Genomic DNA, 12,544 nt, shown 5'->3' with positions numbered 1-12,544 from the left:
AGCGTTCAAAAACATGCTCATTGAAATGTTGGATTTGGAAAAGCATGACCTAATTAGGGACAGTCAGCGTGGCTTTGTGCAGGGAGGAAGTGAGGACTTTGTGTAGGGCAGGACATGTCTTAATAATTTGACTGAATTTTTCAAGGAGTGATGAAGGTGATCCATGAGAGTAGAGCAGTGAATGTTGTCTGTATGGAATTTAGTAACGCTTCCAAAAATATCCTTCATCCAGAAGATCAAGATCCACATGGAACTTGGCCGAGTGGATTCAGAATTAGCTCGGTCGTTGAAGACAGAAGATAGTGGTGGAAGGGTGGTTTTCTGACTGGAGGTCTGTGAGTAGTGGTGTTCCACAGGGATCCACACTGGGACCTCTGCTGTTTGTGATGCGTATGTATAACTTGGATGAAGTAGATGGGTGGATTAGGAAGTTTGCAGACAGCACAAATGTTGGTGGAGTCATGAATAGTATAAAAGGTTATCAAAGGATAGAGCGGGATAGAGAGCAATTGCAGATATGGACGGAGAAATGATAGATGGGTAAGTGTGAGGTGCTGCACTTTGGGAGTTAAAGTATACAGTTAGTGATGGGACCTCCAACAGCATTAATGTACCAGAGGGATCATGGGGGTTCAAGTCCATAGCTCCATGTAAGTGGCCACACAAGTTGATAGGGTGGTAAAGAAGGTGTGTGGCATACTTGTTTGGAGAATTGAGTACAAGAGTCAGGATGACAAGTTGTAGCTCTGCAAGACTTTGATTAGGTCACACTTCAATTATTACATTCAATTCTGGTCACCACATTACAGGAAGAGTAAGGGGGCTTTGGAGAGGGTGCAGAAGCAGTTGACCAGGATGTTGCCTGGATTAGAGGGAATGAGCTATAAGAGGCTAGAAAGATTCGGGTTGTTTTCTCCGGAGCGATAGAGGATGAGGGGAGACTTCATACAAGTCTATACAATCATGAGATGCGCAGATAAGGTTGGCAGTCAGAAGGCAAAAGTGGGTAACTGCAGATCCTGGAGATTAGAGTTAAGGGCTTTTGCCAGAAACGCCGATTTTCCTGCTCCTCGGATACTGTCTGACCTGCTGTGCTTTTCCAGCACCACTCTGATTTAGACTGTCACAATCTTTTTCCCAGAGTTGAAACTAGGGTCATGCATTTAAGGTGAAAGGAGGAAAGGTCAATGGAGAGGTGAGGGGCAATTTTTTTTACACAGAAGGTGGTAGCAGTGTGGAACGCACTGCCAGGGTGGTGCGGGGTGGGGGGGGGTGGGGGGGTAGATAAGATAGGGGCATTTAAGGGGTTTTTAGAAAAACAGGTGAATACACAAGGGATGGAGGGAGATGGAGCAAGGGCAGGCAGAAGGGATTCGTTTAATTTAGCATCATGTTTGGCACAACATGGTGGGCCGAAGGGCCTGTTTCTGTGCTATGTTCTCTGTGTTAATGCACTTGGGGAGAGTGCAGGGACAGAGTGTTGGGGATGGTGGGGGGTGGGGGGGGGTGGATGAGTGTTGAAAGCTACGGGGAGAGTTATCAATGAGAACAAGTATTACAAAATAATGAAGGGGAGGTGGTGCAGGATCAAACCTGTACCTGACTAAATCACGGCAGAACACATCAACAAACCGCGACTCACTCTTCAAGACGGGACTGTCGTTTTCACAGCGAAAGAGGCTTGCGATGGCAGGGGGGTGGAAAGAAACAGCTAATTAGACACTGGAGCTGCTCCATCAAGGATAATTGCTGTCTACGGGAGGCGATGAACCACCAATTTTCCCCATCAAACCCCTCCATTTCAAGGCTTCAGTCAGGAAGCAAACAGGAGAACCATTAGACAGGAGAGACAGGGGCTGTCAGCAACTCAAACAGCTTTTAAAAAGAAGATCATTCAATTAGTAATTGTGACTAAACTAGGCGTGAACTCTCTTTTTCTCTCCTTGACTGAATAATTGCCCTTCCAATACTCTGTAATTTTCCTCAAGCTTCTTTCAGATGGTTACAGGTGTGACAAATGGAAACAATTTTCCTCCTCTTGAGGGCCTGAGAGGAGCCTGAGCAAAAACACAGGCCCGCTCCCAGAGCCTCACTAACATTGTCCGACAATTGCCATGATTTTCCTCCAGACCGGTCAGCTCCAATCCCTCAGCATTACCCCCACCCCCACACTCCCCAGTTCTCTCCCTGAAGCTCTGAAGCATCTAATTTTTTTTTAGTCACGGTGTTTCCTGGAAGTGTCCTTTCCACCTCAGCTGGCTGTGTGAGGCGCACAGTACCGAAAGCAGAACAGCGCAAGCAGTTAACTCACATCAAGAGCTTCCAGGAGGTGTTTAGGATGGGGTAGCCAGCGTACAGGTTTGAGGGATATTGTCTGATGAGTAAAATCAAATCCACACCCGCTTTTCACCATGTTTTACGGTGGATCCTCACCAAAGGCACCGAGATAAAAGATACATCAAGCAGATTTTTTGCTGTCATTCTCAAACAAGGTTGGAATCTTAAAGGTGAAAATGTGTTGCTGGAAAAGCGCAGCAGGTCAGGCAGCATCCAAGGAACAGGAGAATCGATGTTTCGGGCATAAGCCCTTCTTCAGGAATCAGGCTTATGCCCGAAACATCGACTCTCCTGCTCCTTGGATGCTGCCTGACCTGCTGCGCTTTTCCAGCAACACATTTTCAGCTCTGATCTCCAGCATCTGCAATCCTCACTTTCTCCTGGAATCTTAAAGGATCCGGTGTATACAGGAAACCCATTCATTGATCTAATGAGGAGAGGCTCCTATCTTTAACAAGATATACTTTATTGCATGGTAGCAATTAGGTTGAGGTTACATTTGTGAGTTAGATGTTGTTATGAAGCCGATGAATGGGATCTATAGCAGAGACGCAGTGGTAGTGTCCTGGATTCAAGTCTCACTTTCACCAGAGATCATAGAGTCATACAGCCCAGCAACAGACCCTTCGGTCCAACCAATCCGTGCTGACCATAATCCCAAGCTAAACTAGTCCCGCCTGCCTGAATTTGGCCTATATCCTTCCAACCCTTTCCTATTCATCTACTTATCCAAGTGTCTTTTAAACATTGTACCTGTGCCCACCTCCACCACTTCTTCAGGAAGTTAGTTTCACACGCGAACTCTGTGTAAAAAAAAATGCCCCACATGGCTTTTTTAAACCTTTCTCCTCTCACTTTTAAAATGTGCCCCAGATCTTGAAATCCCCCACCCTAGGGACAAGACACTTACCATTAACCCTATCTATGCCCCTCATTATTTTATAAACTGCTATGATGTGTCAATAATATCTCTGAACAGATTGATCAAATGTATCTGTGAAGGAGCCTGGATGGTAAGCCTGTCTCTCTTTGCGATCCAGAGTAATTCTCCCATCAGGTTCCTCAGACTTAACCCTTTCAGAGCTTGGCATGGCTTACAACACAGTGAGGTAGGGGTGTAATGACAATGTCACTGAATTAGCGACCCAGGGGCCTTATGGGCTAGAGTTGAAATCCCTCCACGGATTTAAATTCGCTTAATAAATTGGGAGCAATGAAAGCTGCTCATCAATGATGTGTCAAATATCATCGATTGAAGTAAATAACCTGCCTGGTTTCCTCTTCGGATGAGAATCCTCTATTCTTCTATGTTTGGACCTACAACAATGTGTCTTTGTTCTTTCAGCAGGTCATTCAGTTCAAGTGTAGCTATGAATCTCAATGCAGGACAGGGGAGTAACACTTTGTAGCCTCCAGAGCCCAATAGTGAGTTCCATAACTTCCGAGTGTGATCTCTGTCCTCCATTTTGATGACATCCTACCTCGCCCTCCACCCCCACCACCTTCTCCCAATAGTGTCTTCTTGACTTTGACGGCAAACCCACTTTCATTCTTTTTCATTCACTGGATGAGAGCATTGCTGGTGAGGCCTACATTTATTGCCCATCCTTAGTGGCCCAAGAGTCAACCAAGTTACTCTGGGTCTGGAGTCACAGGTAGGCCAGACCAGGTAAGAATATTAGTGAACCAGATGGATTTTTCCAGCAATCAGCAATGGATTCATGGTTATCATAAGACTCTTAATTCCAGATTTTTTAAAATTGGATTTGAGCCCGGGTGCCCAGAACATTACTTGGATCTTTGTGGGGCTTTTGCCCGAAACATCGATTTTCCTGCTCCTCCGATGCTGCCTGACCTGCTGTGCTTTACCAGCACCATCTAATCCTGTCTCTGTATTAACAGGGCTGAAAATGTGTTGTTGGAAAAGTGCAGCAAATCAGGCAGCATCCAAGGAGCAGGAGAGTTGACGTTTCGGGCATGAGCCCTTCTTCAGGAATGGACCGTGAGGTCATGGCCTCCTCTTCCTCCTTTCACACCTTCATTTGCACCCATTTTGCATCTCAATCTCTCCTTTAAAGCACCATTAGGACTTCCTTTGTCTCTCACTGCAGACATCCTCACAATCTGTCCCAGTCACTCCACCTTGTTGTCTGGCTTCCTCCTTTTCTGAACAAGGATGTTATATTTGCTGCTGCAACCACACCAGAAACTTTGGAAAACTAACCAGCGCATCCATCACTTATGGTATTGTCACCATCGGATAATGACCGTTAACTTCTGAAGATTTCTTTTCTTGATTAGTCCTAAATACAATTAAACACATTTTCCCAGTTATATGAAGGAGATGTCAATGATCCAGCTTATTTTTTGAACATTGGATTCACTATTCGTTCTCACTCCAGACTGAGTTTCGCCAATTTGAGTTTCAAATGAGTTATTGTTTCTTTCTGCTTTGATTTTCTAAATCTTTTAATGCGATGCCTCATTAAGCTAAGAATTAGAAAATAATTGTACTCCAGTCTAATGGGTGGTGTGATGGCTCAGTGGTTAGCACTGCTGCCTCACAGCACCAGGGTCCTAGGTTCAATTCCCACCTCAGGCAACTGTCTGTGTGGAGTTTGCACATTCTCCCCGTGTCTGTGTGGGTTTCCTCCGGGTGCTCCGGTTTCCTCCCACAGTCGAAAAATGTCAGGTTAGGTGAATTGGCCATGCTAAATTGCCCATAGTGATAGGTGCATTCGATTACTTACAGTGTGGAAACAGGCCCTTCGGCCCAACAAGTCCACGCTGAAGCGCAACTCGCCCAGACCCATTCCTCTACGTTTACCCTTGCACCTAGTCAGGGGTAAATGTAGGGGGGGGGTGGGTTGCTCTTTGGAGGGTCGGTGTGGGCTTGTTGGGCCGAAGGGCCTGTTTCCACGCTGTGAGGAATCTAATCTAATTTAGGATTGTCCAGTAACATCTCAAGGCACCTGGAATGTATATTTGACCATCTCTGATCCTGAATAATTTGCCATTTCTTCATCAATGCCTGGGGCTTTTGCTGTACTCAACAATTTCACAGCATTTTTCCACCTCTGATTTCACCCTCTGTATTTCTTGAGGACTCCCTTGATTTGGATCACCGTACAACACACTTAGTTATTCTGTCCAGCATTTTGCTGTGAAGCTTCTTTCACATGAACAGCCTTGTCTTCTGTGTGTCCCATGTCTGCTGTTATCTTTATCTTCCTATCAAACAGTTCACCTACCCGTACGTCCTCTCATGTCAGTCGGGAGCTGATGGTCTAGTGTTATTATCGCTGGACTGTTATAACGTCCAGGGGACCCAGGATCGAATTCCATCACGGCAGATGAAGGCACTTGAATTCAATAAATACCTGGAATTTAGAGTCTAACAATGACCGTGAAACCATTGTCGGGAAAAATCCACCTGTTTCACTAATGCCCTTTAGGGAAGGAAACTGCCATCCTTACCTGGTGTGGCCCACACGTGGCTCCAGACGCATGGCTGACTAGAATCCCTACAGTAAGGAAACAAGCCCTTTGGCCCATCAAGTTCACACCGACCCTCCGAAGAGTAACTCCACCCAGACCCATTTCCCAAACTTATCACTCTACATTTACCCCTGATTAATGCCTGAACATCCCTGAACACTACAGGCAATTTAGCATGGCCAGTTCACCTAATCTGCATACCTTTGGACTATGGGTGGAAACCGGAGCATCCACACAGACAATGTGCAAACTCCACACAGACAGTCACCCGAGGCTGGAATCGAATCTAGGTCCCTGGCGCTGTGAGGCTGCAGTACTAACCACTGAGTCACCATGCCGCCCTTAACTGCTAACTCTTAACTGTCTTCTGGGCAATGAGAAATGGGTAATAAATGTTGCCTTGCCAGCGATGCCCTTGTCCTGTGAATGAATAAAGTAAAATAAATGGCTTTTTCGTGTTTCTCATTTGGCTGTCTCTCTTTAACTGCCCATATGCATTCCCAAACTCCTTTTCAATTCCATCATTTTCAATTGTTTTCCTTTTCTTTTCTCTATCACTTTGTCTATCACCTTTCTTTTGATGTTTCCTATGTAATTTATTCTCACTCTGGAAGAAATGTGCTCCATTGACATTTTTCAAAACTATCTTTTAGATTAAATTTTTAAAATTAATGCATGTTTAAAATATAATTATTATCTATGATGTCTGTCATTGCTGTAAGCACCAAGATGGGATGACTTATAAAAAGTAGCACTTTAAATGTTTCATGTAGGAGTACACGTGACGATAAATTTCTATTCTATTTAATTCTAATGACCGGGAATTCTAATGTTACAAATCATTCCAAAATGGCTGCAACTTCTCCATCCAGCTACGGGGCGCTTTAATGACGTGGGAACGGGGAAGGAAGGAAAAGGAAAGTCGATCCTGCTGTCCGCATCCCACTATCCCATGGGACACCCATCTGCAGGTTGTTGGTTGGATGGTTCAGTCACATGGGGACCCACAGAAGACATTGAGGGAACTTCAACATTGAATGGAAGGGTTATCCATGATGCTCTCTTCTGTACCGTTTTCCCTCCCCTCCTTTGTTTCCTGTGTCTGATTCTGGCACCCCTGTTTATTCCATGTCCTCAATCCTTTGACTTTCCAGCTCTTTTCTAAACTTCAGGAGTCAATCCTTCTCTTCCTTCGGCTTGTCAAGTCTAAATAACCCTATACCTTTCTTGTTTCTTGTCAATTTCATATTAATTTTTGCTACGAGGAGAAATGGGCCTGAATTTACAGGCATACGCATACATTTATATGTTGTATATGTACATACAGGCACACACACATGGAATTGGGAGCACATTTGGCTGTATGGCTGGTTTGTGTTGCAGTCCTGGGCCTCCTCCAGCACCAAACTCTAGCCACCTGATACCTGGAGGGATAACGCCTCATCTTCCACCTTGGGACCCTCCAACCCCAATGGGATCAATGTGGATTTCACCAGTTTCCTCAATTTCCCCTCCCCCCCATCTTATCCCAGATCCAACCTTCCAACTCGCCACCGCCCTCTTGACCTGTCCTACCTGTCCATCTGCCTTCCCACCTATTCACTCCACCCTCCTGTCTGACCTATCACCATCAGCCCCCACCTCCATCTACCTATCACAATCCCAGCTACCTTTCCCCCAGTCCAAACCCCCTCCCATTCATCTCTCCGCCCCCTTGGGCCCTCCTCCTCATTCCTGATGAAGAGCTCATGCTCGAAGCGTCAACTCTCCTGCTCCTTGGATGCTGCCTGCTCTCCAGCGCCACATGTTCGACTGGTGATGCAGAGTGTGGGTTCAATTCCTGCATTGGCTGAAGATCGCCATGATGGCCTCTCCTTCTCAACCTCTTCCCTCACCTGAGATGTGGAGATTCCATTGAAGGTCGTTGAGGGCAGTGAGGGTCCTGAGCATGGGGGCAAACGTTCCCACACAGTAACTGCGAAAGACAGTTCCATGGCCCCATGAAGGGATACTCTCCACTCCCAGGTCACAATTAGTTAAAGATCACTGTACACTTGCACCAATCAACTCCACCGCCCAATGGCCGAACACTTCAACTCCCCCTCCCACTCTGCGGAATACATGTGGGTCCTGGGCCTCCTCCATCGTCACTCCCTCACCATCCGGCGCCTGGAGGAAGAACGCCTCATCTTCCGCCTCGGGTCTCTCCAACCCCAGGGCATCAATGTGGACTCGAACAGTTTCCTCATTTCCCCTCCTCCCCACCTTACCCCAGTTCCAACCTTCCAGCTCAGCACCATCCTCATGACCTGTCCCACCTGTCAATCTTCCGTCCCACCTATCCGCTCCACCCTCCTTTCCGACCTATCACCTTTGCCCCCACCTCCATCCACCTATTGCACTCTCAGCTACCTTCTCCCCAGCCCCACCCCCCTCCCATTTATCTCTCTACCCCCAAGACTCCCGGCCTCATTCCTGATGAAGGGCTTTTGCCCAAAACATCGCTTTTCCTGCTCCTTGGATGCTGCCTGACCTGCTGTGCTTTTCCAGCACCACTCTAATCTGGACTCTGATCTCCAGCATCTGTGGTCCTCACTTTCATCTAAAGATCTCAGTACACTCAGGAGAACCTGTTCAAGGATAATCCGAAATCTCACTTGAAGAAGACTGTCTTCGATCTCGACGGAAGAGATTCCTCTATGGCATCATGTCCAAGATGTAACTGGTCGTGAATCCAGATGGATAATGAAGGCGAAAGATACTTTGGGTTGGGATATCTGGTTGGCATGGACAGATTGGACCGAAGGGTCTGTTTCCATGCTATGACTATGACTATGGCTCTAAATGTAATCATAGAGAAAGTAGCAAGCTTAGGACTTCATATAACTCTATCCTAACCAACTGTCTGGCTGCGTGGATTTTGGAATTCTTTTTTCTCTCTTAGACGTTCCCACCTCATTAACCTACCTCACCGCTATCTCTGACAGCCATGCTCTCTTTCCCATCTCCCCCCACCCCCCTACCTTTTACATTTTTTCTCAACACTGTCTCACTCATTTGTAACCATCATTACTGTTGGGATCATTTGATATTAGGCCGAAAGGGGCAATTAAGGACAGGAATTGCCTTACCAGCAATGCCAACATCCCTTGAACAAAGTCAAAAATGGAAAAAAAAAATGGGTGGATGATGAGGTAAAAGTGCAGAAAGGGTTAAAAAGATGGAGTGGAATTAAATTGTTTAATTTCTTGCTAAAATTGGTTCATCCGCTCATTGATTTAGGATTAGTAATAAAGCTACTCTGATCTTTTGAATATCTTTGTCACTAATGATGAAGATAATTACTTTTAAACTGCTGATTGAGCACGCTGAGTAGACCGGCAGGAAGCTGGAAGAACGCAGCAGGCCTAGTTTCATCAGGAGGTGGAGATGTCAACGTTTCGGGTGAAGTCCTGAAGGACGGTTACACCCGAAATGCCGATCTCTGCACCTCCTGATGCTTTGCTGTGTCCTTCCAGCCTCCTGCCCATCCAAGTTGAAGACGCTGAAACAGATTCAAGAGAAAAAGGAATTGGACACAAGCTTTGGAAGGAGGAAATTGGCGAGCAAAGGGGTGAATGTTGGGCAGTCAGGTCTATGAAGGGGGTCTCTTCTGATGCAGTGTAGCGTACCTACCTCTGAGTCAGGAGGCATGGATTCAAGTCCAATTAGCTCCAGAGACATGTCATAACATTGACAGTTTGATTAGAAAATATCTAAAATGGTCATGATACTTGTTGAAATCAAAATGTCATTGATTGGTCTATACAGACACAGAGTTGAGGTCAAACCAATTGATAGAGAACTGTGCCCTGAAGTTCTCTGCTCCTCCCATTCACCACAATTCTGTCTCATATCGCTGGGTCCCAAAGTGGCATTTTCTGAAATGGATCTACCTTTTCTTTATTCATTCAGAGGATGTGAGCATTGTCGACTGGGCCCCTGTTTACCTACGAAGGGCTTTTGCCCGAAACGTCGATTTTCCCGCTCTTCGGACGCTGCCTGACCTGCTGTACTTTCCCAGCACCACCCTTATCTTGACTCTAATCTCCCACATCTGCAGTACCCACTTCTGCCCTGTTTACCTGTCCCTAGTTGCCCCTCGAGAAGATGGTAATGAGCTACCTTCTTGAACCGCTGCAGTCCACGTGCTGTGGGTTGACCCACAATGCCCTGAGGGAGGGAATCCCAGGACATTGACCCAGTGACAGTGCGGGAACGGCGATATACTTCCAAGTCAGGACGGTGAGTGGCTCAGAGGGGAACCTGCAGGGAGTGGTGTTCCCGTATATCTGATGGACTTGTTCTTCCAGATGGTTTTGGGTTTGGAAGGTGCTATCTAAGGACGCTTTATGAATTGCTGCAGTGCATCTTGTAGATGGTACACCCTGCTGCTCCTGAGCATCGGTGGGGGAGGGAGGGGATGTTTGTGGATGTGGTGCCAATCAAGCGGGGGCTGCTTTGTCCTGGATGGTGTCGAGCTTCTTGAGTGTGGTTGGAGCTGCCCCCATTCAATCAATCAGTTTTTCATTTGTTAGAACTGGGACTATTTGATTTCCTGTCTTATTAAAAAGTTGTTCCCTAGATCGACTATTCTCTCAATGAATCTTAAAGGGCATGATCACTGACCCTGACTGATCTTAACCCCCTCCAACCAATGAGGAAATGTGATTCCGCAGTCTCAGAGTTACAAAGTTCGTTCATAGCCTTCGTGTGATGAGTTTCTGTTTGCAATCTTACCCCTTTGGAATCACAGACTGTTGTAAAAAAAATAATCCCATCTGGTTTTCTAATGTCCTTTAGGGAAAGTGACCGCCATCCTTACCTGGCCTGGCCTACCTGTGAGTCATAGAACCCCCACAGTGTGGAAACAGGCCCTTCGGCCCAACAAGGCCACACTGGCCCTTCACAAATCCATTCCCCATTACTCTACATTTACCCCTGACTAATGCACCTAACTTAAACATCCCTGAACACTATGGGCAATGTAGCATGGTCAATCCACACTAACCTGCACGAGGAAACCGGAGCAAACCCACACTGACACGGGGAGAATGTACAAACTCCACACAGACAGACAGTCACCTGAGGCTGGAATTGAACCTGGGACCCTGGTGCTGTGAGACAGCAGTGCTAACCACTGAGCCACCGTGCCACCCATTCTCTTTGCAGCTGCACAGAGCATTGGTGAGGACACCTTTGGAATCCTGATCTCCCTCCTATCGGAAGGATGTTGTGAAACCTGAAAGGGTTCAGAAAAGATTTACAAGGATATTGCCAGGGTTGGAGGTTTGAGCTATAGGGAGAGACTCAACAGGCTGGGGCTGTTTTCCCTGGAGCGTCGGAGGCTGAGGGGTGACCTTGTAGAGGTTCATAAAATCATGGGGGGCATGGATAGGGTAAATAGGCAAGGTCTTTTCCCCAGAGTAAAGGAGTTAAAAAAGAGTGCATGGGTTTAAGGTGAGAGGGGAAAGATTTAAGAGGGACATAAAGCGGCAACATTTTCACTCAGATGGTGGTGCGTGTGTAGAATGAGCTGCCAGAGGAAGTGGTGGAGGCTGGTACAATTACAGCATTTAAAAAGCATCTGAATGGGGTATCTGAACAGGAAGAGTTTAGAGGGATATGTGCTGGCAAATGGGGCTAGATTAATTTCAGATATCTGATCAGCATGGATGAGTTAGATGCAAGGGTCTGTTTCTGTGCTGGACATCTCCATGTCTCTACGACTCTCTCTGCTACTGAAATCTTCATTCGTTTTTTAAGAATCGTCACACTGGGCTGTCTGGACCTCCTCTCGTCGGTATCCCACAGATTACCCTCCAGAAACCTGAGGTTCTGAGAGTTCAGCCCCTGTGTTGTGGATGAGCTTCAGAAGCTTGGAGCCACTTTGTGATGTTGTCATGGAACTGCACACAACTGAGTGTAAATAGCACAGCATGGGCGGAGTCAGAGCACACCAGAAAATCTCTGCACCAGAACCCCTAGACCAGACCAGCCTACAACATGGATGTGAACATACAAAAATGTTGGATTAGTTGTTACTTAACCTGACAGTAAGTTCAGACCTGGTGTACTGTGATTTCTAAGCACAGCAACTTTCCATATGAAGTAATGTTACTTTGAAGTATAAACCTGAAGACTATTCTTGATCTTGCCCTTTCCCTGACCAGTTTGTAAAGAACCCAGTCATAAATCACACGATGTTTTTACTCCTACCACGTCCCGTCGCTCTGTGCACACTGACCCACGTTGCTTCCCTGTCTCATCCTTCATTTCAAACCTCTCTCTCGTCTTGTCTCGTCTCCTCCCCTCGCACAGTAACCCCACAGCCCTCCGAGATCTCCGTGCTCCTCCAATCCTGCCTCTTAAAGTGGCCTCAAGTCATAATTTGTTTTCTAATGCTCCTGCGAAGCTTCTTGGGACACTTTATTAGCTTGAGGGCACTATATAAATGTAACTTGTCACAGTGCCAAGCGTATCTGCTCCCTGCCAACCTGGGCAGTCAGTCCTTTGATACTTGGCATAACACCCATTGACTTCAATCGAATGTGCCGCCCATTGTGTGAAACTTGAATGATTCTCTTGAACTGTGTTTGTCACGGGAACAATGAATTATGTATTCAATTAGTTCTGATGCATTGTTTTAAGCTCATGTTATTCTGTCAAT

The sequence above is a fragment of the Hemiscyllium ocellatum genome, chromosome 47, assembly GCF_020745735.1.
Source record: "Hemiscyllium ocellatum isolate sHemOce1 chromosome 47, sHemOce1.pat.X.cur, whole genome shotgun sequence".
Taxonomy (NCBI): domain Eukaryota; kingdom Metazoa; phylum Chordata; class Chondrichthyes; order Orectolobiformes; family Hemiscylliidae; genus Hemiscyllium; species Hemiscyllium ocellatum.
Note: the sequence above shows the minus strand (reverse complement) of the source record.